Raw genomic sequence first — 25,719 nt, 5'->3', positions numbered from 1 at the left:
CTCCCCTTTTCCTACACCCAACCAACAGTGTTTTTAAAAGCACTGACTGACCCGCCACCCTCTTCTCTAAACCCAACCGACAGTGTTTTAAAAAGCAATCCAGAAAAATAAAAGCCCCCTGATTTTTACCACGTTTTCAGATTTTACCACATTCTCACCCTGTACATTTTTTTGGCTTTTGATTTTGTCTTACCCACTTTTTTGGAACCGTTCTTCACCAGACTCAAACCCCATCGTCGCAATCAACTCCTCTCTGCGTCTCAAGTCTGCCAACGTACATGGCGAGCTACTGGACAAACTGGTAACAGCAGGAAAGCCGCCAAAATGGAGGTAAGCAATCAGCCGGTAAGTCCAAAAAAGAACGGCGCCAACCCGCCCATAGCGTTCGTTTTAAAGATAAAATGCAGCCATACACACTTCTGGCTACATGATTTGCGATCTCCAGAAATGTATATAGGGCTACATTTCAGAATGTTGGATTTAAGAATTATGACTTTTGAAGTGAGGGTAAAATGGGCTTAATCATATTATTTATGTTATATATTATCTATGTAAATGGCTGGAATTAGATGTTTGTTATGTAAATGTGTAATAGGGCACTGTAAAAAATCTATGGTTGTCTTAATTTTTTAAGTTGAACCAAATTAGCCTCAAATGAATCAAATTAAAAGTCATTTAAACTTTTTTTTACGTTATCCAAGCAGTTTTAAGTGTAATGTAATAAGCTTGAAACACCATTAACTTGGTTATACAAATTAACATGTTGTCATGACTTATTGATCATATAATTTGTCTATGATACAAGTATCTGTCCATCCCTATTAATCCATTCTCATTTCAATTAACTGCATTTAATATAAAGTAATATAACGAAGAGCGAAAAAGACCTATTTTTAATTGAGCAAAAAAATTTTTTATTATGGAGTAAATAGGGTGACATGGTGGCTCAGTGGTTAGCATTGTTTCATCACAGGATAAAGGTCACGGGTTCGAGTCCCAGCTGGGTCAGTTGGCATTTCTGTGTTTGCATGTTCTCCCCGTGTTCATGTGAGTTTCCTCTGGGTGCTCCATAAGTTCATACACATGTGCTATGGGTGAATTGAACAAAGTAAATTGTCTGTAGTGTGTGTGAGAGTGTATAGGTGTTTCCCAGTATAGGGTCGGAGCTGGAAGGGCATCCGCTGTGTAAAAAATGTGCCGGATAAGTTGGCGGTTCATTCCGCTGTGGTAACCCCAGATGAATAAAGGGACTAACCCAAAGGAAAATGAATGAATGAATAAATGAATGAATGAATAGTAAATAAAAATAATCTTCCATGAAGATCTTTTGTAGTTTTGATTACTAATGTTTGCTAAGAGTTTAAATTAGAAATTTTAAATGGCTACTTTCTCAGTCTTACATAGCCAGAGCTACGTATGGCTGCATTTTGTCAATTTTAAATAAAGGCTATGACACCGCCGACGGCTTCTGCTTCTTTTTGTATTACCAGCTGATCGCTTACTTCCATGCAGACGCCTTTTCCACTGTTACCAGTTTGCCTAGTAGCTGGTCGTGTATGTGGGTGGACTTGAGACACACAGAAAAGTTGACAACAACGGGATTCGAGTCTGGTAAGGAACGGTTCCAGAAAGCAGAAAGACAAAAAAGTGGCAAAAATAATAAATAAACGAGTAAACAACAGGGTGAGAATGTGGAAAAATCTGAAAACGTGGTAAAAATCAGGTGGTCATGAAGGCTTAGAAGGCTCAGTTGGGTTAAGGGTGGTTGGTCGGTAAACTTGTGCTTTTGAAACACTAATGGTTAGGTTTAGGAAAGGGGGTGGGTGGGGGTATCGATCAAAAATCTGCACTTTAGTGGACATTCGCGCCGCGTAACCCAATCAGGAGCTTGCTCTTGTGGGGGTGTGATTATGACGTAGTACCTGTTGTTGTATCCATAAACTCACAGAGCTGGGTGCACCTCTGAAAGGATCTAGTGGACTCAGACAGGCTGTTTTAAGCCTTCATAAAGCACAAAAAAACAGGTATTCTCTCAATGAAATCCATGTAAGCCTTTTAGCAACAAAGCTAGAGTCACCGGGCAGACAGAAGCCCTGCCCATCATGCAAATTCGCATCTGTTGTGAAGTGAATTTGACATGCGAATGAAGCGGATTTGATGCGCGAATAAAGCGGGTCAACTCAAAATGTTCATGTCTAGTTACGCGTGAATAGCGTGATTTAGCCGCGCTTGCTGCATCTGGTGTGAACACAGCATTACACATTCTCAGTTTCCCAGCATGATGCGGGTTTGCAGCAGGAATTAGAACATATGCCAAAGTAGATGGTGGTTAATTCCAGTGCGGTAACTCCTAATAAATCAGGGACTAAGGCCGTACTCACACTAGGTACAGTTGCCTCAAACCGGGCCAAAGCACGCTTGTCCCCTCACCCGTTTCCCCAGACGGCCCACACTGACACCACAATCGGGCCTGGACACGCATACGTGATCGATGCTGCGTTGTTCAGTGAGAAGCGCTGTCACTCAGCAGCACAGAGGAGATTTCTCTAGTTATATCGTTTCAGTCGGTTTGATATGCAGTGACATCCAGTCAAATATTTTGCCAAACAGTCCTTAGGGATGCGGTGACACGCAGTCAAATACTTCGCCGAACAGATCTGCCACTTTTGGCGCGCATAAACAATCATAAAGCCCTCGTGCTGCAGGAATGAGGAGGTCTGCTGAAGGCGCGCAGCTGTCGTGCAGTGAGGGGTTTGCGTATTTAATAAGCTACGGCAGTTTGCGTTCACTGAACAGTAAGAATGATTAATAAATCCATATGAAACAGTCCCTTAAAAGTCACGTCTCGCTTTCAGTTTCGGGCTTTGGCGCGTTTTGCACTCACACTACAAACGTACCGCGCCAAAGCCCAAGTGAACCGCGCTCAGGCCTACCTCTTCCAACCGGGCCAGGGCCGGCCAAGTGAACTGTGCTTGAGCCCGATTCAGCTCACTCAAACTTCTCAAACAATCCGGGAAACGGGCCTGGCCATGGTACGGATGGCATAGTGTGAGTAGACCCTAAGCCAAAGGAAAATTTGTGAATTTAACTCATTTAACTGCAACTTATATGCAATAAAGCATCCAAAACAATTGCAATGATTTCACGTTCAAGTATGTTCTTTGATTTCTGTACCGTTTTTCAAATTCATACAAAAGTGCAATTTTTTTTCCATCAGACTATTTTTTAAAGCAAAATCAGATTAGCAAATTCCTGGCTTTTTAAAAACAGTCATCCTACAATCTTTTCATTTCAATCCATTTAGTATGGTTTTGCAACATATGTATGTTTGGTTTGCTATTATAAGTAGTTTATTTTCATATATTTGACTGAAATTAGCCATTAAGCGGTGCGTTTATTCTCAAGCGGCACCAGTGGTGGCTTTGCTTGTCATAACAAAGTATTTACTTTCATTGCGAAGGATATCTTGTTAAGTCGGGTTTTTTCCCCTCTCCGATTAGAATTTTGATAAATATCCCCTTCATTGTCTTTCGTAACAATGCACAAAAGCCTGCAATTGATGTCAGCACTAAATGCCTAGCTCTCCTGCCCACAGTGGCTAGTCTTTAGAGACGCGGGTTTCTTTTTCCAATGGTTTGGCAGGGCGGTTGTGCAGAGGGACAGAGAGGGGGTCTGTGATGGGGTGAAAACTTGCAGCAGCCTTTGGGACAATTACAAGAGAAACAGCCGACGGCTCCTGTGTTTCATATCCCCCCCTCCGAACTCCTGCGAGTCTGTGTCTGTTGGCCTGCAGTGAATGCCTGCTTTGTGTTCTCACACCTCACGTAATGAACTGGGGTATTATGGAGCCGGTCTGAGGTGTCCGCGCTCACGATAAAGCACACAAGATGTCAATTAGTGTTGTGAGCCAACCTTTCATTCATGCTTTATTTATGCTGTTTATTTTCGTTGGACACCATTATTTCTGACAGGGAGTTTCACTGGGATGTAAAGGTATGAATTGCTCAATGATTGGGCTGTCGCTTGGTCCTTCGGGGAGGTGGGTTGTGTCACATTACGTCTTGGGATGTCAAGTTGACAGTTCTGTCCAAACTTAAAGGGGGCCTATTATGCAGAAATCACTTTATAAGGGGTTTAAACACAGTTGTTGTGTGATTACAACTGCCTTCTAATAGTAAGAATTGATTATTTTTTCTAACTCTCCGTTTCTACATGTCATCAGTGGGGGAAAGCCTCGCCCATTAGCGATGATCTCTTTCTCATTAGCATAAACAGCCCTGAGTGAGAAGCAGCTGTCCGCCATTTGAGTTTTGAATCTGCCTATGGTGACACATAACTGTTTGTAGCTCCACCCCCTTTTAAAGAGAGGGCTGAGAGCACAATCTCCTTTGAATTTAAAGCGGCAGTCACCAAAACGGCACAATTTGGATTAAAGCCTAAAAAGGGGCAGCTTTAAAGAGTTATTAAAAATTATTTGTGGGTTATTTTGAGCTGAACCTTCACATACACACTTTAGGGACTTCAAAAAGGGCATAATAAGCCCCCTTTAAAGTTAGTTTGCTGTATAGCCTGCTAAGTTGCATTGGAAAGCATTTGGAAGTTGGATGGATTCATTTATTGGATTTACTAGTACAGCATCAGGACAAAATGATGGAGGCTATTAGATTTATATGTGTTTACTTATTATTAGAACACTATATATCTTCAAAAAAACATGACCGTGGTAACCACAATATGCCAATTCATCCTAGATACTACAGATATTCCTCGTCGTTTCTTCTTTCGTGCATTTAATTTAATAAGTAAATAAACAATCTGATCAATTTAGTGGAAAGTTGTTTGATCAAGACTGGTTGGAAATACATTGGAAATTCATTGGAAATACATACATCCGCCTACATTTTTGTGAAACCGCAAAAATATACTTCAACATAAGTTTGACCGCAGATTCTAGGTTAAATTAAGGCCCCGTTTACAGTAGTATGTTTTCGTTTTAAAATGGCGTTTAAGAATGAAAACGATCCGCGTCCACACTAGCGTTTCTGAACAACTATCCGTCTACACCACACCACTGAAAACGCACATCACGTGACCACACACACACTCTCTGGCATGTGCTGCAGCATATCTACCCAGATGAGAGCTGTTATAAAGTACAATGATGGCTTTGAAGATCTACCCGATGTGTCCTCTGGAGTTTGTTTTTCATATCAAACTTGCAAAGTACGAACTTACAAGGAGAGGATGCAAGACTGGACTTTCTGTAGGCTACTTAATATTGAGTAAACAGCCCTAATCTGCAGCTGCGCCTCCGTTGTCAGATGTCTCCGTTTTCTCCCACCCACACTGACACAGAGCAGCAGTGTTTTAAAATGAAAATGGCCTCTACAGCATTTGCAGAACGCTCCATTTTCGATGCTCGAAAACTCCAGTGTGGTGTGGACGGACGGCTTAACCGTAGCAAAATTTGCGCTTTCAAACTATGCGCTTTAAAGCTAAAACTTATTAGTGTAAACGAGGCCTCAAAGTCCCGTGAAGTATTTTAAAATGTGCATTTTTATTCAGTGTTTGCCGCTCATACTTGAGGAATAAGGTGAATAGATATATTACAAATGAACAATACTGATACTAACATGTATACAACATTATTTTAACATTATCATGGGACCTTTAAGGCCACGAGGCAGTATGGTGCAAACTTTTCATAGTCTGACCTTCTCACCGACGTATACAAGGATGTTTTCTAAAACATACAACAAAAATATACCCTAAGTAATGTTTTGCAGATTCGCAAAACTGTAGACAGCACCCTCTAGTGGATTTGTCATCTGCAACCTGCACCGAAACATGCGGAGCAATGTAATTTTACATTTTGCAAACATGTAAGCTGAGATTTCCAATGAGCCCAAGTTGTTTCGTTCACTATATTTTTCCAACTACTAGTGTGGCAATTATAATATAGTGTTAGTAGACATATATGCGAACATGGATTGTTTTGACAATGTTGTCGCCTGTTTGTTAAACTTTTCAAAATTAAAAAATAGTCTAAAATAAGTAAGATTCAGTGTTTACTGCATATATAACACTTCATTTGATTAACATTATAATATAATAACAATTTTATATGGTTAAAGTCAAAATGATTAGCATTCATGTGAACTTTTTTCTGTTTCAAATATTTCCCAAACGATGTTTACCAGAGCCTATTTTTTTCTACTGAAGAAAGTATTGTTTGTTTTTATTTTGGCTAGAATAAAAGCAGTTTTTAATTTAAAACCATTTTGAGGTCAAAATTTAAAAAATGTTTTTATAGCCTACACATCAAACTATAATTATAGATTGCCTAATTAACCTAATTAGATTAAGACTTTCAATTGCATTTAAAGCTGAATACTAGTATTTTGAAAAATATCTAGTAAAATATTCGGTACTGTCATCATGGCAAAGAAAAAAGAAGTCAGTTATTAGAAATGATTAATTATTATATATATATATATATATATATATATATATATATATATATATATATATATATATATATATATATATAATTATTATACTAAACTAAAAAAAAAATCTGCTCTCCTTTAAACAGAAATTGAGGATAAAAATATACAGGAGGGCTAATAATTCTGACTTCAACTGTAAGTGTTTCCTCGAAATAAAATAGCATCACAGGCCTCATTCTGATCCTCCTCCATTAGCTCGTATAATTTTAGTCCATCATCCCGTTATCACTCCTCTGTGCTGTTTTCTCTCGCTCGTCTCTGTAATCTAATCTGTGCAGATAAGCTGTACCATCCCCTGTGCTGGTGGTGCTTGTGAAACATGTCTGACCTCATGTCTGGTCTCCCTCTGACTGATCACATGGTCTCTTTTATGGGTTTTTTGAGTAAAAAAATGCATCATAATCATTGACTTTTGCTGCATCCTAGCCCTTATGAGAAATTCATGAAGCATTTCTCTTCTACTTTTATTGAATTTATGAAGTTGCTGTAAACTAGGTACTGTATATTCTACATTAATTGTACAAATATTTTAATGCAATAAAACATGAACAATATGTACAGTTGAAGTCAAAATTGTTGTTTTATTTCAGCTAGAATAAAAGCAGTTTTAATTAAAAAAAACATTTTAAGGTCAATATTATTTGCCCCTTTAAGCTATTTTTTTTCAATAGTCTACAGAACAAAACCTCTTTATACAATAATTTGCCTAATTACACTAATATTAATTTAATTAGCCTACATAACCTAGTCAAGCCTTTAAATGTTACTTTAAGCTGTATAGAAGTGTCTTGAAAAATATCTAGTGAAGTATCATTTACTGTGATCATGGCAAAGATAAAATAAATCAGTTATTAGAAATGAGTTATTAAAACTATTATGTTTAGAAATGTGTTGAACAAATCTCTTCAACTGTAAATGCTTAATATAATCTATCAGCAAACATACTGTTTTATAGGACATGTTTTTGACCGATTTTTTAATTTACTCTAAATGTTTGAATCTCATGCTGTTCATCAATCGACAGAAAAGGGACAGGGTTGGCAGCAGCATATCATCTAATAATTCTATATCAGTGATGTTGTTTATCAGTAACAAAGCAATTTTTCAATTGGTTAATTATTTTCGCTTAAAGTAACAAAAAAAAGTCATGGAGTGGGGACATTTCTGGCAAATTTCCCCTTTAAGGAGTCTACATGTTTAATTACGCAATCAAATTATGGAAAACTTGAAATGGGAAAAGCTGTGGGGGATGGCTCTCACCCACAAATCCTGATTTGTCCATAGTGTATGTGTGTGAATGAGAATGTATGGGTGTTTTCCAGTGATGGGTTTCAGCTAGAAGGGCGTCCGCTGTGTAAAACATATGCTGGATAAGTTGGTGGTTCATTCCACTGTAGCAACCACAGATTAATAAAGGGACTAAGCCGAAAAAAAAATGAATGAATTAATAATAACACTTATACAGAAAGTAAAATAATAACAATAATTTCAGCCAGTTGAGCCATAAATTGCTACATTAATAAAAAAAAACATAATAAAAACATAGTAAACGTAAATGAAAATTGTCAATAAAAAAACTAGTAAAACTTTATTTTAAGGTGATACTTATTACTTACTAATAATAATAATAATAATAATTATTATTATTATTATTATTATTATTAATATTATTATTATTATAGTGTGCAGTGGCGCAGTAGTGTCGCCTCACAGCAAGAAGGTCGCTGGGTCGCTGGTTCGAGCCTTGGCTGGGTCAGTTGGCGTTTCTGTGTGGAGTTTGCATGTTCTCCCTGCGTTTGCGTGGGTTGCTCCGGTTTAACCCCCACAGTCCACAGGTGAATTGGGTAGGCTAAATTGTCCGTAGTGTATGAGTGTGTGTGAATGTGTGTGTGGATGTTTCCCAGAGATGGGTTGCGGCTGGAAGGGCATCCGCTGAGTAAAAACGTGCTAGATAAATGTGGCGACCCCGGATCAATAAAGGGACTAGGCCGAAAAGAAAATTAATGAATGGATGAATAATAATAATAATAATAATAATAATAATAATAATACATTAGGATTAATTAAACCTAACCCTCATGCCAACCATAACATACAGTACGTAAATATAGTTAACTAATACTACACAGTACTTAAAACGGTTGCAATAAAAAGCACACCTTTAAATGTGTGTATATGATTGTATATAATGTCACTATTATTAAAATAAACTAACATCACACTTTTTACAGCAGTCCCTCTGCGACAACCTGAAGCTTAAGGTTAAGTCCTATAGTCAACCAATGGATTGTCTCAGCACATTAGGTTGATATAAAGCATTTTAACTTGGAACAAACTAACACACTTCTCCATAGCCGTTACATATCACTGAACCCCTATTGTTGCCTGCCGTCCGCAGAGCTTTCAGAGGGATTAAAACCAGATCCCCAACAGTCCAACAATGCCTTTCTCTGCGGGGTGTCCCAAAGACACTCACTCCCAGCATACTGTCAACTTTTCTGGCTCGTAACCTGTGTCATGTTTCCAGATTGTACCTGGTTAAGAGGAACGGCTGTCAGCCTGGCACCAGGAAGCCTTATATAAACATCTCCACCTGGCACCCAGCAGTGAATGAGTCCTGAAAGCTGTCCTTCTTTTCCAAACACGCGTCGCAGGCATGTGGAGACACGGCAGAGGCTTCAAAACCTGCACAGAAGCACAAGAGCTCAGTCGTACAGTTGAAAATACACTCGCACAAATAAAGCTTACAAACAAATAAACCATTTCTAACAAAAGCATATTTTAAATGACTACATGTGGATTTAGTGTAAAGAATATATTAATAATTTAAAAGAACCATTTGGTTCTTGGTAGAAAACCCCCCCAAAAAAATCTAGGGATCTCAAAGAGCCTTCATGGAGCCATTAAAATAAATTAAAAAGCTATAATTAAAAAATATTGTTGTGCAATACACAAAACATATAATATTCATTAAAATTTCACTTATTCTGGCTCTTTGAAGTTCATTACTTTACAGTGACATATTTTCAAAAAAAATTCTACATATATACAACACCTTATGTCTGTGTGTGTGTGTGTGTGTGTGTGTATATGTGTGTGTGTGTGTGTGTGTGTGTGTGTGTGTGTGTGTGTGTATACAGGGCTTGACATTAACACCCAAATAGATTTCAGCTTTGGCAGGTTAAACACACAATCCCATAGCCACTTTGGCTGGTTGAAAAGAATTTTTAAATTGTGGTTTTCTTAAAAGCAGGGTTCGACAATAAGGATGACCCAATATGCATGCAAATGTGATCTTAGAATCGAGAAGCAGCACGACTGACAAAAATAATTGTGTTCGCAGAAGCAAGTGAATACCAAATGAGAGGATGATCACTTGCGCCAACATCTGATGTGATGTGCGCGATTGTTTAGAACGCGTACGTGCTCCCATTTCCTTGCGTAAAGCAATCGTGTCTAGAAACGCAATTGTAATCATGGCAAACACCATTGTAATTCTCTTTCAAATAGACTAGACAAAAAGTTATGCTCATGCACCCACAGTCCTGCTGCTTTCAAGAGCTCCAAATGTGTCTTTTTCTAAGCAGCACTGGTTGCTTTCACTTTTAACAGATTATTAATGCGTCTAACGTAAACCATGTGCCCGTGATCATCTTTTTATTATCACACATGGTCACCTGCTTTCATTTGCTTACGATTTTATTTGCTTTTATTTTTGTTAATATGGTTTAATTACCTTTTTTTTTTTTACAATATTGCTGAGAGAATAATGGGAGATTAACTCTCTATTCATGTGTAGTAAACTGGTGATCTAAAGAGACCTTTAGCCAGGACAAATTACAGTGCATAGTTTAGATACATGACAATAATTATTTGTTTTTAAGTCAATTGTTTTTCTTTGTTCTTTAAGAAATGTTTTGTTAAATAAAAAGTATAGTATACAGCTATATTTTGCTTGTTTTGACACATCTAAAATTTGTGGCTATGTAATAATCATTGTTTGGTGTGGTCAGAGATAAATTTGGTAAATCCTTAATTTTGAGCTCTGAAAAGTCATGTGAAATAAAAACCATTTGCAATATAACACTATGAAACCATGACCCATTTGCTCATGATTATTGAGGAAACTCATACTTGACTCACAAAAAGTGAAATGAATGAGGAGGCATGTGGACATAACACAAAATTCAAATTAAGAAACAAAATTGTGGCTAGTGAAAATGGCGAGTGGCTAGTAATGTTGGAATACTACTAGCCATCGTGGCCAATGATTAAAAAAGTTAATGTCAAGCCCTGTATGTATATATATATATATATATATATATATATATATATATATATATATATATATATATATATATATATATATACACACACACACACACACACACACACACACACACACACATTTGTGCTATATATATATATATATATATATATACATATATACACTTGTAAATCTATTGTACACAAACATACACACAACTGTTTTTAGTTCACTTCAAGATTCATACACACGATTTTTTCAATAGACAATTTATTCATTATTTTTAATTCTCCAGAGAAATATAACCATGACACACACATTTAGAAATAGTTTTGAAACAAATTTTGTGCTTAACAAACGAAATTAAATATGCGGGCTAATGAATGTCTTCAGTGGAGTGAGTTTCCGATCCCTTATCCGCAAAAGGAGTAAAGTAAAGAGTAAAAGTAAAAAGAAAGTAAACAGGTTGAATGGAGTAAGCCCATGTTTATCCTCACCCTGCAGATTGTCTGTTTAACTGTTTTCTCACTAGTGAAGTGTTCAGTTTTTCCACTTACACAGTCCGCAATGTAAATAGCAAATGCACCATAGTGCGACTCAACTGACTTTTAAAGGGAATGGGAGATGAGACTCTGATTGGTTTAATGCACGTTATGCTCAAAACACACTAATAACTCATTAAGAAAACAAGCTCAACCCTGTTAGACCATGCGCTGTGGTGCAAAGTGTATTTTTCTGTCCCTAAAATGCCAAGAGTGGATTCAGACATGCCTTTATTGCTTTTGTAATAAGATAAAATAGAGCCCTAAAAGTTTTATCCTATTGTGCCCATAAGTTTAAGTGCATTTTCAAAATGTATGTACATCTTTGTGTTCCCATTAAGCGTTTTTTATGAAATATTTCAAAATGCACATATAAATGGTTGCTTTTTTTTCCAACATACTTCAGAATATCTTGTTTTGTGTTCAACAACACCAACATAAAAAAAAAAATCATAAATGTTTAGAACTGACAGGGAGGCCATTTTTTATGGCGAATGATCCATTTAAGAAACATTTTGTCAGTATGATCAAATACAGGCACCTGTCTGCACATGTCTGCTTTTGACTACTTCAAAGAACCAAAAAACACACTTATGCCCTCAATATAATAAAAAAGTGGTCAAAAGAGAACAAGATAAATAAAAAACAAATGTAAACAACACTGTATTTTCCTTTAATAATCATGCAATCTACTAAAACACATCTTAATACCAGGTGTAAACAGAGCCCAACATGTACAAATTTGGCCATCAGAATAAAGTGTTACCACATTTTGCTGGAGGAAGTCATCTAATTCTCTCAGTCCTATAAACAGGTTGATTTCCAAGAACTGTCTGGACAATAACTGTTTTCCTTGGAAAGTTAGAAAAGAAACGACTTTCTGAAAAAGCTGTATTACTGTCACTGCTACTGAAAAAAAAACTTAGCAGAGCTGCTACTTTAAGTTATTGCAGGAGAACAAGGAACAACAGTGTCTTGCCGGCCACCATATGCCAGAAATTATCATACAAATTTGCCTTTGTATCCATTTTTAACACGCAAGAGAAGAATCGAGGCTTTATTCTGGCCGGGGTTTGACTGTTTACTCTTCTACCTTCAGGGCCAGAGGACAGAAAAAGAGCGAGGGAGACTCTGGTTTGAGTAAATGAAGGGAAAGGTAGAGCACTGTAAGGTATAGAGGGAAGGAAAGGGGTGGAGGGACGCAAGAAAGGAGCCCTTTGAGTGACAGTAATTTAGAAACCTGCGCTTTTTATGAGTTTCCTGCTCTTAGAAAAACATACAGAGAAAAGGGGCCCGATTCAAAGCGCTCTCTTTGCCCACAAGCTCTCATGGCAACACTGCATTACAAGCTGGTGCATGTGCCTTTAAAATCTGGGGAGGTTTGGGCATGTTTGTGTATATATAGTATCTTTTGTATATTAAACTAAAATAAATATTATAATTTTTTTAATCTAAATAATTAATATAATGTATGCGCTTAATTTGAAATGCTATTCAAATCAGTGCATTAATAATGTGTTTTCACAGATTTTTTTGACATGTTTTTTTAAATAGAATTTTATTTAATCCATTTAATTGTATTAAATAAAATTAACTAAACCTCATTAAGACTTAATTACACTTTTTTACTGAAATTCATAATTAGACTGTTGTCTTAAAGCATACTACCAAATGCCTAATTAAATGTTTGGTATTTAATATACATTACAAAACAATACTACTACCACTACTAATACTAATAATAATAATATTACCAATAATAATAATATTTTCCAGTATAGATATCTCAGCATCAATGCAGCGAGTGGCCTCGTCATGCCCTGTCAGCTCGCTGGACACTGCTCTACCGTAATACGCAGTGTATGAGCGACCGCCGAAATACCTTAATATACCAGCGGCTGGAATGACTGTTCGAATAAAACTGGTGGCTGGCCTGACCGCTGGCATAATTTGCTCTTTTTGACATCTCTGTCATCATTTGATTCACCTTTGCAGGGATGGATTTCAATGTTGTAACAAACAATTTGATTACTTCCTTGCGCTAATCGAAATGCATCACATGACTGTTCATTTACTGCGCAAGCCCAAGCCCGGCACGACCCCGTCTAAAATGATTTAAATAAAGTCCGAACCCAACAAAGATCTTCAACTCTAGTTTGAACTAGTAACATTGTTAGGTCGAGCTGCAAACAATGCAGGGATTAACCTGGACCCGCTATGACTAGCTGCTGCAACTCCAGCTGCTGCTTTCCTCTTTTCATGTGATACTCGATGACTTTGAGCCCCATGGTCCCTAACGAAAAGGTCTTTTTGCAGAATTTACACATTGCCTCTTTGCCACGTCGTTAAATTTATATTCTCCCATCTTTGCATTTTGAACCTCACATCAACAACCGCGTAATGACAGCACGCAGGTGCAGACCGGCGTCAGCGTCTGTGCTCTGTGCCCGACCTACCGTAATAAGTTAATAAATCACACAGACTGTCATTTCTCTCCTGTTTCAAAAACTGAATTAATCAACTATTAGATGTTTTACGGTGGACCACTGTGCTTCCCTATCGTCATTAAGCAGACAGGCTGAAAATTTAATACCTACAGCCACTTTACGGTAAAATTTAAGACAATTTAAGACCATAATTTCCCAGATTTTAATTTAAGACATTTTAAGACTTTTTAAGGACCCGCGGGAACCCTGATTTCGTTCATTTGGTTCAATTTGCCATAATATTATTAAAATGTTACAAATTGCTTCCAAACACATCTACAACTAGCCCAAAAGGTTAATTGCAGAACAAATAAGTCATAAATAGAATATAAGAAGGAGAAAATAATAATTCAACGTTTACTCTTTGCTCTTCTGTCAATAAACGTATTGTTGTCTCTTTGCTCAGCTCACCTTTTCATGTCTTCAAATGTCAGGGGTTCATTCATGTTACACTGACAGTCACATATAATCTTAATCAATGCACAGTCTAAGCCGATAGGAGCCATGATCGTTCGTTCAGCACGTGACAGAATGACTCAAACCCGAGGACTCGAGAGATGAACGGTTCAATTCTTTTTCCGGCTCTAAACGCGTATGATTGGCTCGTAATGAACAAGTGACTCAGACCCGATAGAGGACTCGAGAGATGAACGGATCAATTCTTTTTCCGGCTCTAAACGCGTATGATTGGCCCGTTAGGAACGAGTGACTCAGACCCGATAGAGGACTCGAGAGATGAACGGATCAATTCTTTTTCCGGCTCTAAACGCGTATGATTGGCCCGTTAGGAACAAGTGACTTAGACCCGATAGAGGACTCGAGAGATGAACGGATCAATTCTTTTTCCGGCTCTAAACGCGTATGATTGGCCCGTTAGGAACAAGTGACTTAGACCCGATAGAGGACTCGAGACATGAACGGATCAATTCTTATTCCGGCTCTAAACGCGTATGATTGGCTCGTGAGGAACGAATGACTCAGACCCGATAGAGGACTCGAGAGATGAACGAATCAATTCTTTTTCCGGCTCTAAACGCATATGATTGGCTCATAATAAACGAGTGACTCAGACCCGATAGAGGACTCGAGAGATGAACGGATCAATACTTTTTCTGGCTCTAAACGCGTATGATTGGCCCGTGAGGAACGAATGACTCAGACCCGATAGAGGACTCGAGAGATGAACGAATCAATTCTTTTTCCGGCTCTAAACGCGTATGATTGGCCCGTGAGGAATTAATGACTCAGACCCGATAGAGGACTCGAGAGATGAACGAATCAATTCTTTTTCCGGCTCTAAACGCGTATGATTGGCCCGTGAGGAATTAATGACTCAGACCCGATAGAGGACTCGAGAGATGAACGGTTCAATTCTTTTTCCGGCTCTAAACGCGTATGATTGGCCCGTGAGGAATTAATGACTCAGACCCGATAGAGGACTCGAGAGATGAACGGTTCAATTCTTTTTCCGGCTCTAAACGCATATGATTGGCTCGTAATGAACGAGTGACTCAGACCCGATAGAGGACTCGAGAGATGAACGGATCAATTCTTTTTCCGGCTCTAAACGCGTATGATTGGCCCGTTAGGAACGAGTGACTCAGACCCGATAGAGGACTTGAGAGATGAACGGATCAATTCTTTTTCCGGCTCTAAACGCGTATGATTGGCCCGTGAGGAATTAATGACTCAAACCCGATAGAGGACTCGAGAGATGAATGGATCAAAACTTTTTCCGGCTCTAAACGCATATGATTGGCTCGTAATGAACGAGTGACTTAGACCCGATAGAGGACTCGAGAGGTGAGCGGATCAATTCTTTTTCCGGCTCTAAACGCGTTTGATTGGCTTCTGCCAATGTGATGAAGACTTGAAATTAACGATACTACCTGCACAAATGTGCGCACGCCCGGATGAATGAATCACTCCCTGAGAGGACTCGTGGTTCCCGAGTTATATTGAAGATTCGTTCAAAATGAACGAATCGTTCATGAACGACCCATCACTAGTACTATCTATAGGTGATTGTTGACAAAGTCCTTTAGTCTTACAAAACTGCTGATAAGCCTGTCAGGCTTTATTCTGCAAGATCAACTTAGATCCCCTACATAAAACAGGCCTAAATGTAATAACATACATCACATTTTTGTGACCTTGGCAACAACAACCAGCATGCGGCCAAGAATTCCTGTTGCAGCTTTTTAAATAAAGAGTTTTGTCAGCTTGTAACATGAGGAGGAAGTAAATGCTTTATTTTAGTGGTTTTCCACAATGCCTCCAAACGCATAAAACAACACCATCCAGCTCCAAGGCTAACAGCTCGTCTGGTGGAGGAGCGTTGTGTAGAAGTCGTCAGAATGACAAACGAGAGGCTGCAGCCATCCAGCTCATAATGGCAGCACTGATTGATTCGTATTTTCATGTTCAGTAAGGAGACACAGTTATGAGGTTGTTCCCCCATGGGCCTGGAGCTGAAGACCAGGAAGAGTTTGTGGATTTGAGGTTTTGAGAACCCCTCTGACCCACACTCCCCTGTGCTTCAGGCCTGAAAGGAAACACTGGGTAAATTATCAGCCATCCTGAAAGCGGCCTTGTTCTGCAGAAAAAGTGAATCTGGTGATATTTCCACAAGCATTTTTTCACTATTTAACGGGAGTGGATAAATGAAGGGGGTCCATATGAGTGTGCGCATGTATGTGTGTTTGTTCATGGCTTTATATCCCAAATGGGTATGACTTCAACTTGAATCCACACCAACTAATGGGGACACCGTGCAAAACTAAATTAAGATTTGGAGTCACCATGAAGTATTTTAATTAAGTTAAAATGCTAAATGTTTTCTATAAGGGACAGGTTTAGTAGTAGGGTTTGGGGTAAGGAATTAAGGGAGATTAAATAAATCATTATGTCTGTAAAGCTCGCTGTGTTAGCATGGGTTTCCACTGGCTGCTTTGGTTTTCCCCACAGTCCAAAGACATGAGCTATAGGCGAATTGAATCAAGTAAATTGGCTGTAGTGAATGAGTGTGAATGTGAGGGTGTATGTGTGTTTCCCAGTACTGGGTTGTGGCTGAAAGTGCATCCGCTGCCCAGTCTAAGCTTTTCACTCATCATAGTGCTGTGTGCAAATCAATTAAAGTGATTTGATTTAAAACATATGATGGAATAGCTGGCGGTTCATTCCGCTGTGGAGACCTCTGATAAATCAGAGACTAAACCAAAGGTAAATTAATGAATGAATGTCTAAAAAGAGTCCCCACAAGGATAGAAAAACAGACATACTGTATATGAGAGTGTGCGTGACCATGAGTCACGTGACAAGAACTGACTGATCAGCTTGTGTGGAACATCCACATTTCGGTAGACTAATTATTTCAGACAACACAAATCACCCAAACACTGCAGTGATTTATAATTTTCTCCATAAATAAAACTCGTATCAGAGTGACAGCAATGTTTTGTCAGCTTGTCATCCTCTGAGAAAATGCTTGATGGTCGCCTAACAACCTAGACATCACCTTTATACTATATAACTGCGAGTTAACTATGCTTATAATAACTTTATCTGTTAAAAGCAATTAGTTCCTAGTTGATTAAAGTTATTAGTAACTTTTTGATTTAAAACATATGCTGGAATAGCTGGCGGTTCATTCCGCTGTGGAGACCTCTGATAAATCAGAGACTAAACCAAAGGTAAATTAATGAATGAATGTCTAAAAAGAGTCCCCACAAGGATAGAAAAACAGACATACTGTATATGAGAGTGTGCGTGTGTGCATGCATATGTCAGTGTTAGACTATTGAGTCTCCGTTTGACTTGTCTTATTTGCTATATGATGGATGGCACCATTGGAGTGTGTGTGTAATCTTACAGCATGTTCAGGGGCCCTGGTGGCAAACACATGTGCTGAGTGACCAAACCAGAAGCCTCATATTCTTGCTACTGAAATCATATATACAGAGAGCAGTGAGCAACATATTAATTTAGTCCTTCCAAATTCTACAAACACCAGCCCATGATGACAACAGAAAAAAAAAATGTTTGTTTGAAATAAAATCTGTACATTTATTTAATTATGTAATTGAAAAAGGGCATTCACAGCATTTGCCCAATATTTTTTGAAACACCTTCAGCTTCTACAACCGCAATTGTTTTTTGAGCATGATTCCTCAAGTTTGGCACTACATAGCAAATTTTCTCTGGTCCAGCTCTGGCTCACACAATCAGATTTTGCTTGGCTGTAGTGAGTTATGGTACATGACTGGACCAAGTCTGGCCTCCAGACAAGGGCCAAACATGGACCATATCTAAGTCAAGTCACATTCAAGTTAACAACTCATAACTGGGCCTGAATTGGGCCAGTTAAGTTGGTGTTTCAGGATTGTAATGAAACTGATAAACCCCTGAAGCATTGGGCTTTAGGCACACTATGGGCGTGATTTTTCTCAAGGTGACCTGATTGGATAAATTTTTTTCTTTTCTCAAATATTATTTTAACATATTTTAAATGTGGGTCCAAACAGACCAAACTTACATATCAATTTTTAACATTTCCGCTAAATACTACATATTACATCTGCCCCAAATCTTGTAGGCCGCCTTAAAGGCGGTGCCACCTCTGTCACACCCGGGCCATGTTTGTCCCACATGCTGTATGCCAGTGCCGGATGAATGCCTGCTGTCCAGCTTTATGCCGAATCTGGGCCAGAATTCTTTGCTACCTAAGTACTTTTGGTCAGTTTCTGACATTCTTCTTTGCAGTACCAAGCATCAGTGCATCCTTTTCAGATCTCTCCAGAAATCATTTGGTCTGGGTTCTGGCTGAGCCACTCAAATACTTTCACAGAACAGTCCCTTTGCCCTAATCTTAAGCCCAGCCCAGCCCAGCTGACACTGTGAAATCCTCTGACACTTAAAAAACTTCATTACAGTGAAAATTTCATCACAACGACCAGTAAGTGTCAGTCTGTGAATATATCAAACCAACAATCAAAGATTACAGATGATTACTGGAATATTTAGCATTTCCAGAGTTGTCCCCGACAACCACACCGTGGCACAGTGTGAGCAGGGCATTAGGCCCAGAGTGCTGTCTCCATTTATCTTTCTCTCAAGCCTAATAGTCTCCCAGCAAAAGTATCCTCACAGCATGGTGCTGCACCACCACACCTCACTGTATGGTTTTGGCCAGGTGATGATCAAGAGAATTTATGTTGCGTTGGACCAGAAATGTTTGTTTCTGAGAGTCCTTCAGGTGCATGTATGCAATCTTAGGCATGCTGCCATGAAGTTTGTCCACTCTAACATACTTTACAGGCCTGATAGGTGTAGTGCTGCAGTGATGGTTGTTCTTCTGCAAGGTTCTCCTTTCTCAAGGAAACACCGGAGACACTTTCAGTGTGACCATCAGATTCTTTTTCACCTCCCTTCTCCTTTAGGTTCCAGACATCTTTAATTTACAGATGATGAAGGCCACTGCGCTAACTGAACTATTCCCCAGATCATTGCCTTGATACTATATCGGAGGTCTCGAGACAATTCATTGAATCTTTTGGCTTAGTTTGTGCTCAGACATGCACTGCAACTGTGGGAGCTTTTATAGACATGCATACGCCTTTAAACCAAACTGCAGTGAAGGGTGAAGGGTCAGTTGCTAAGGTGGTCTCGGTGGCTGCCGATGTGTTCTGATGGGATTTCTAAGGTGATTAGATCATGGTGGCTTGCAGGTGTGATTGCTAAGGTACTCTCTAAGTGATTTCAAGGGCATTGCTATGGTTTTCTGTGTAGTTTTGAGGGTGTTGCTTAGTAGTATTCCTAAGGGGTTGATAAGGCATTGCTATGCAATTGCTAGGGTGTTTAAAGTATTTGGATGACCTTTTCAATGCTGGCATAAAATTATACTGGCGTACAGACATGCACTGTCTGTCTCAGGGTTTAATATAGTTATTGCTCAGTGAGTGGATCCTGTACTGACAGCATAAAGAGCCTTTAACACTGTCACCTCTCCTGGCCTGTGATGCAGGTTAACAGCAACTCTCTGGATATGTCTGAGGGGCTGTTTGTCATTCAGTAACTGAGCGCCAGGCCTCTTCAGTGGGCCCCAATGTCAGGATGTCTCCCCCTTGGGCCACCTGACTCTCCCATCTATCCACACGTTATTAATAGGCCTTGCATGGCTCGACAGAAGCGCTAACAATCTATTGGGGTGGGGTGTGTGTATGTGTTTGATAGTAAGACTAAAGAGGGGTCAGGCTTGGAGAGCTGGGGTACATGATGGGTTCAGGTGTGTTTGGAAGAGGTCTTTTGTTTTAATATCCATTTGCATTTGAATCTTTCACTATCACACTGTAAAAAACATCTGTTAATTAGCAGGTTCTGTATTTTATGTTTTCCGTTTATTTACGGTTGTGAATTGCATTATTGCATGACGATCTCTGCCCTGTCCACTTTTGCTCTACAGTTTAACAAAGTGACTTTTATTCACATTTTAGTAGTTTGAAATAATGTACCGTATAAGAAATAATATATAGAGAAACAAATTTGTAAAATAACAGAAAATGTTTCTGTACTGGCAGCTTATTACAAGGTTTTGCAGCGTAATATACAACACTAACTCAGACAATACATCACTTTAAACTATTAAAAACGTTCATAAAAGTGACTTTCCAACTTTTTAAGGTTAAAAGTTGTCAAAAGAAAGATCAAGGTCTCATAATGAAATTTAAAAACATAAATAATTAAAAAAAATTAAAACATGAATCACAAAATACGGAAAACTGATCATTTACAAATAATTTTTACAGTGCATTATTACATATGCATATCTAGAAGTCAAGTGTCTGGTCACAGATTACTCTCACAAGGTTATGCTCATAATTAACAGTGATTTCATATTCAACCACAAGACATAAATATCACAAGAGAATGACTTTTTAATTAGCAGTGCAATGGTGATAACTTTTGTTTAAGGCTTTAATTATACAGTATTATACAGATAATCACAAAACAATATGAACTTGAATCATTTCTCAACAAATAGTAGCCTTTTTAATGTTATTATACATGTTCATTTTAGCGTTTTAGATTTTTAAACCATCAGCAAATGATTCATGTGTCGGTTCTTTTATTTACCCTACAGCAGAGATGCCCAAACTAGGGCCCATGGACCAAAGTTGGCCCATCATAACCTTTGAATTGGCCCGCCATCCTATCTGAGAATAGAACAGAGATTGTCAACTGAATTTAAATGTATGTTTTTATATGTTTGTTTTATTGTTAAACTACAAAAAGCTAATTGAAATTAAATGTTTCCATTCAAATGGTGTAAATGGATTTAGCTTCAAATGTACATACGACGCATTGAGGACAAAGCAGAGAATTTGGTAAGATATTTGGTTTTTGGCCCTTCATATAAAAAAAGTTTGGCCACCCCTGCCCTAAAGCTACATCATAGAAAATGTAAGTGATTAAATATAAAGCCTGCTGAACATGATTTTAATAGATAGAATGAATGATAGAACAAACAATAGATGGACGGACGGTTGGACGGACGGACAGACAGACAGATAGATAGTAATATATAGATAATTATATGAATCTGGAGATATCTGGAGATATACATAATAATTAATTACTTACTAAATTAATTAGTAAATGTAATCAGAAAGGATGCAAAGCATTTTAAATAGAATAAATCAGCATATTAGAATCGTTTTTTGAAGATGTGTAACTGCAGACTGAATAAATGGCTACTGAAAATTCAGCATTTCCTTTGCAAATTACATTAAAAAAAAACTTGTATTAAAAATCTTGTACAAGACACTTGCTGACACCTAACTTTTAAATAGTTTAATCAGCATTTTTAAATGGCCATACTCGTCCTTGTCTGCTATTGGTAGGACTTTGTCAAGACAACAAACAATATCACACTGCAAAAATGCTGGTAACACTTTATTTTGATGGTCCCCCTTTAGATAGTCTGTTGACCATAAGTTACTTTTCAAGTTCTTATCTGTTTACTCTCATCTGGGTAGTATCTGTAGATTGTCTTTGAAATGTTTCTAGGCAATCATTACAATGTCTAAAACATGTAAACATTTATTAAACTTTCTTGCTTAGATTTTTTTGTCTTGTTTCTAGTTTAAATATCTAAATTTTCTTATATCAAGAAGCATTTTCTAGACAAGCAAAACATATTGTCTTGTTTTGAGAAATAATATGCCAATATTTAGTGAGTTTTTCCTTAAAACAAGCAAAATAATCTGCCAATGGGGTGAGCAAATTAATCTTGTTTTTTCTTTTGACGTAAGATTATTTTGCTTACCCCATTGGCAGATTATTTTTCTTGTTTTAAGGAAAAACTCACTTAATATTGGCATATTATTTCTCAAAACAAGACAATATGTTTTGCTTGTCTAGAAAATTCTTCCTGATTTAGGAATGTTTAATTACTTGGACTAGAAACAAGACAAAAAAATCTAAGTAAGAAAAGCATTTTTTGCAGTGCAGAAGCAATGCTACAAATTCCGTCTCATCTAAATGCTTAAAAACAACAACTAAAAGAGGCCTGTTCTATAATCTTTAGTTTACAAAGAAAGCTGTAATAATAGACAGTATAATTTACATTTTAAAAAATTCACCATTTATATTATAAGAGGCCAAACAACAAGAGGAAAGTTGCATATACAGTATGCAACGACAGTAAAAAGAATATATCTCTTCTTGTTTTCCCGTATCTGCTGCTATTTCAGTCTTATTAATAGGTATCTTGTGTGTGACAGTGGTGGGGATTTGAAATGTGGGTGTGAGCGTGTGTGACAGACAAAACACAGATAGTACAGTATATGTGTGTGCGTGTGTTCTCTTGTGCCAGGTGCTGATGGCTGTTGGGAGGGCAGGGATGAAGAGCATGTGTGAACGGAGCTGATTGCGCTGTTATTCATGTGCCCTCTGACAGTCGAGTGGATGATTTATACTGGAGTCTCAAAGCTGAGATCAGCCCCCTCTAATATGAAACGCTGATCAAAGGAGCTGATGGAAAGACAAGACGAGCAAGAGGGAAAGAACTATTCGCTTTTTTTTCCACTGTCCTCAAAGGATTCATCGGGTTGGCACTTAGTAATGGAGATTTTAACAGTTCTGTTGTTTGCTGTCACATTACTTTAAGAGATATCTGTATGCAAATACACTGTAAAAAATGTCTGGTTTCATCAGGAAAATTTGAGCTGCAAAAATCTGTAACCTGGTTAACGGTTTTTAGGCTTAATAATCGTAAATTCACTTTTCCAGAATTCCCTACTTCAGTGGTTCTCAAAGTGGGGGTTGGGACCCCTCGGGGGAGGGGGGGGTCACCTGGGGCCTCATGTACGAAGACTTGCGTGGAAATCATATTAAAACATTGCGTACGCACAAAGCTGTAAATGTGCGTACGCAGAAAAAAATTCAGATGTATGAAACACTGCGTACGCCGAATCTCACGCATATTCTTTTGTACATCCTAATGAACGTTAAACTGAGCGCAACATGCACGAGCACAAAACCCCTCCCTGCCTCCTCCCCCGTATGAATATGCTAATGACTATACTTTTGCAAAACCCAACGAAAAAGCAATGGCAAAAGTAAGCCAAAAGAGAAACTTTGAACAGAATGTGAATTGGAGGTGCTGCTTTCGGAGGTAGACCGGAGAAAAGCGATGTTATTTGCAAGTTTGTTCTCCGGAATTACCAACAAAAAAATAAATATATAGTGGGAGAGTTTAGCTAATGCGGTTAACACAGTTGGGTCTGAACATTGCACCGAGTGAATTAAAAAAGAAACAGTGTGATTTATAGCTGAAAAATGTTGCAGCATCTATATCAGTCTCAGTGGCGCAGCTCGTAAGACACAGAATTTCATGTTTTGACACGTTCGAGCATGAACTCGGTTCGAATCCAGCGTCTAATGAACTCTTTCTTCTTTTTTCCCACCGCTACAGATCAATTGCCAACTAATTATCACGAGAAAGACAAGTAGGAATCATCAATAAGTCTGTGCATCATATTTTATTTGCACATTTATCGAATGGAAATGTTTCTGATTCACGTATGCGAATTCATCTTCAGATAGTGTCTTTATAGCACTGTGTGTGCAGTAGATAGCTCAGATTACATTGGGAAAACAGGCGACCGCTGCAAATTGTGCTTTAATGTTTAGCTGGTCAACCGTATGGTATGGAAACCTTATATACCTGCTAGATGAACCCGTCTCATACAGCTGCCATTGCAAGGCTCAGACACTTTGTAGAGAGGAATTTAACACAACTGCCTCTAGGAGTCGCCAATGGAAATAAAACAGACACGCACAAAAAATGTGCGTATGTCAGCCATAAAGCTGCCGTGAAGCTGCGCACATTCCCACGTTCAGTTCATCGTTAGTAAATTCAAACGTGAGCGATTCTGAGCGTGAAACCTGGCGTATGCAAAGTTTTTGTGTGTACGCAGCGTTGATAGCATGAGGCCCCTGGTGATTTCCAAAAATCTATTTATTTTTATTAAACCATAAGAATAATAATTTTATCCATAACCTACTGAAAAGAAAAAATAGTGGTTTATAGTTACTATATATAGTTACTATAGTAGATTATAGTTACTAGTTCTATTGGATTTTGACCCCTGGGGTAATTACATTAAAAGACACAGCAATAGCGTCAGATGCAGCAGATTGATTTTATAACACCAGGTTAAACTTTCTAGCACATTTACAGCACTGACATACATTAAAGAAAATTAAACGAAAAATAGACTTGGCTCTAATGGGACCTTGCATGCAAGGTTTCTGTATGTAAAACCACCTCAGAGGATATTGGGGGTCGCGAGTCACTGGCATTGTTATTTTGGGGGTCGCGGGTTGAAAAGTTTGGGAACCCCAGCCCTACTACTTTTTCTTGTTGTTGATATTACTTTGGTTATTTTTGTTTTATTCTTTCTCATCAGTTATGTACACTATGGCCCCATTTACGCTGCCAGTAAAATGTGAGCCAGTTCCGATTTTTTTCTCATATATGACCAAGCGGCAAACTCCCTCTCTCCCTCGGGAAGCCAATACGGAAGTACATAAAACTCTCCTTGGGGGGCTGGCTCCAGGAAATCCAGATGATTTCTGACTGCAATGGTAAATTGCCCATATTTACAGCTGGTACATGTTTACAGCCCAGTACAGAAGATGGCTTTGGTAAATAAAGTCATGATTACCTTTCAAGACAACTATGAGGGGGGTGGATTTTTAAAAACAACTCATCTGTTTCCTTTTTAATAAGTTAAATTAAGGGCATGGCCACTTCAGTGACAGTTAGGTCTCACTGTTTGCTGTTTCGTCACCTCAGCTGATTCCGGCTGATTAGCTGCTGAACTCAGCATATACATCGTGTTTTTGTTTTGGTTAATGTTTCTTTACACAGTCTGTTGCCTTTTGGAATTATTTCCTACAATTATTAGATAATATGGCATGCTGTGTGCACTTAATTGTGCTTACTAACCGTTCAAGTTGCCTCCATTTCCCAGGTGATTGAAGTTATATACTTATATACCATCTCTATAAATGTATTTGTTTTATTTAAGATCATTTATCATTTATAATTGTCTTTAGACCTGTAAAGCACTCCAGAATCTGACAGATTAATTAGCTGTAGGCTATAGAACAGTCATCTGAAATGTTGTCAAACAGTGTATTGCCTGGATTTCATAATTAGCCTTGCATTTACTAACAGACTATATTTGAAGTGTTTGGAATTAATTTGCGTTTTCCTCCTGTAGAAAAACGTCATAAGAACAGTGTTAAGTGGCTCAATGTATTACAGCGGTGTTTTTAAAAGTCTAAACACTTTATTGATAGTATACAACCAAGCACAAGTGGTCAGAACACAAACGAGTCGCATGTAA

At 38.2% G+C, this 25,719-nt stretch overlaps 1 protein-coding gene and 1 non-coding gene across 3 annotated transcripts in view; one reads left to right on the top strand and one right to left on the bottom strand.

Annotated features, from left to right (window-relative positions):
• Positions 1 to 25,719, top strand: part of grk7b (G protein-coupled receptor kinase 7b) — an 845,646-nt gene that overhangs the window by 58,191 nt on the left and 761,736 nt on the right. The gene's annotated exons all lie outside the window — the stretch shown is intronic.
• Positions 8,417 to 25,719, bottom strand: part of LOC147832914 (uncharacterized) — a 32,301-nt gene continuing 14,998 nt past the window's right edge. For both annotated transcript variants that reach the window (XR_015515242.1, XR_015515241.1), the window contains one exon: positions 8,417 to 9,194. This is a non-coding gene — a transcript (uncharacterized LOC147832914). The remainder of the gene's footprint in view (positions 9,195 to 25,719) is intronic.

This window comes from Danio rerio, chromosome 18, assembly GCF_052040795.2.
Source record: "Danio rerio strain M-AB ecotype USA chromosome 18, GRCz13ab, whole genome shotgun sequence".
Classification (NCBI taxonomy): Eukaryota; Metazoa; Chordata; class Actinopteri; order Cypriniformes; family Danionidae; genus Danio; species Danio rerio.
Note: the sequence above shows the minus strand (reverse complement) of the source record. Positions and strands in the feature narration are given on the sequence as shown.